General features: G+C 41.8%; 1 long non-coding RNA gene across 1 annotated transcript; it reads left to right on the top strand.

Annotated features, from left to right (window-relative positions):
* Positions 1 to 796: 796 nt before the first annotated feature.
* LOC143481884 (uncharacterized) lies at positions 797 to 1,464 on the top strand. The gene is made up of 3 exons (XR_013122093.1): positions 797 to 929; positions 1,170 to 1,277; positions 1,444 to 1,464. It is a non-coding gene; the product is annotated as an uncharacterized LOC143481884 (long non-coding RNA).
* The last annotated feature ends 295 nt before the right edge of the window (positions 1,465 to 1,759 follow it).

The raw sequence follows: 1,759 nt of genomic DNA, 5'->3' as shown, positions 1-1,759 counted from the left end.
CATTCAGGAAACTGGCCAATTTTCGCGCCTCTCAGACGCCTCTCAGGTCATGTTTGAAAACCTCTCAGGTCATGTTTGAAAATTTCAGTGAGTGTGCTGACGGTGGACATTATGGTCGGTCAGCTTACGAGCTGTGGTGGCTAGCTAGCTACCTGGATTATTTTGCATCTGCCTGCCAAATTATTCTTTTGAGCGGATTATCGTTGGATGATTGTACAAAATAAGATGGAAATGGGGCACAGAGGAAGAAAATTTAGGTGAAGCATTATTGGTGACATCAGGTAAGAAAACGTCCTTACTTTATGTAAGCCAACGTTAGCTAGATAACTAGCTAGTTAGCCCAGTCTAAAAACACATTTCACTTGAAAGTTTCATTTGATAAAGATGAAAACAAAAAAATATTAATATCTAATATTTTCCGATGATTTAAAATACTTTAATTCGGTCACTGTTAAACGCATAATGGGTTAAATAATGCTCTATGCGGTAACAAGTCTTTGTTATAAGGTTCATTGAACATAACTAAATCTAGCGACATAGTTAGTTACTCAAATTCGGTCTCGGTCTCATTTTGAATTGGTTTTAATGTGAGGTGAACCTTGAAATAGTTGAGCATTTTTCTGAGGTAACGATAAGTCTAATTTGCTAGGAACGTCGCCGACTATTCTATCGCTAATGATTAATAGTCACATTAAATGATGTACAAATCAATGTGCTTAACAGTTCAGCTTTCTCCACTCATGTCGCATTTTGTAGTTGACGTCATTTCTACATTTTTAGCACTCTGGATCTGGATTTTTGAGCAACAGACATTAATGGGGTTTTTAAAAAATCCGCCTCCATCACGTTCTGCGTGGCTGAATATTGTACCGTCCGCCAATGGGCAGCGTCGAGGGGTGGAGTCTTCAGGCCTCCCAGCAGGCCCCGCGGTGAGGTCCCTGTTTACCTGGATGTGTGTTGTATGTGTGTTAGTGTTCCCCCTCCTTTTTCCCCTTAGAATCAGTGTATTTGGCACTTGTTTATGCTTTTAGTGTGTTGCTTATTAAATAACAGTTCGCTAACATTGGTGTCATGACTCATTCTGGTCCTTTTGACTCGACACCGTTATAATATGTAATGAATATGAATAGACTTAAAACTGCAGCATATTTTTGTCGAAACCTTTCCAGATTAATGGAGAAAATCCTATGCAATTAAAATTCATGTTGCTGCTGGACCACTTCTCAGTTAAGCTAATGCAGATCTGCACTGAAGAAAGAAAGGGTGAAGGAGACCAGGTATGGTTTGTGTAAAAATTTAAAACACCATTATTGGGATCATTGTGAAGATTTTGTCCATTGCATTTTAACCCTTAGGGAATAAATATGCTTTCTCACATGTTAAATATGTAAATCAAAAAAATAATATGCACCAAATTTGACCTACATTTTGTTTACTGTACAGAGCTAGAGTGCAACACAGCCCAGAGCAGGAGCACAACACAGCCCAGAGCAGGAGCGCAAAACAGCCCAGAGCAGGAGCATCACAGCCCAGAGCAGGAGCGCAACACAGCCCAGAGCAGGAGCGCATCACAGCCCAGAGCAGGAGCGCAACACAGCCCAGAGCAGGAGCATCACAGCCTAGAGCAGGAGCGCAAAACAGCCCAGAGCAGGAGCATCACAGCCCAGAGCAGAAGCGCAACACAGCCCAGAGCAGGAGCATCACAGCCCAGATCAGGAGCATCACAGCACAAATCAATCTGGCCATTATGTTGAGGTGA

Source organism: Brachyhypopomus gauderio, chromosome 18 (assembly GCF_052324685.1).
Source record: "Brachyhypopomus gauderio isolate BG-103 chromosome 18, BGAUD_0.2, whole genome shotgun sequence".
Taxonomy (NCBI): domain Eukaryota; kingdom Metazoa; phylum Chordata; class Actinopteri; order Gymnotiformes; family Hypopomidae; genus Brachyhypopomus; species Brachyhypopomus gauderio.
Note: the sequence above shows the minus strand (reverse complement) of the source record. Positions and strands in the feature narration are given on the sequence as shown.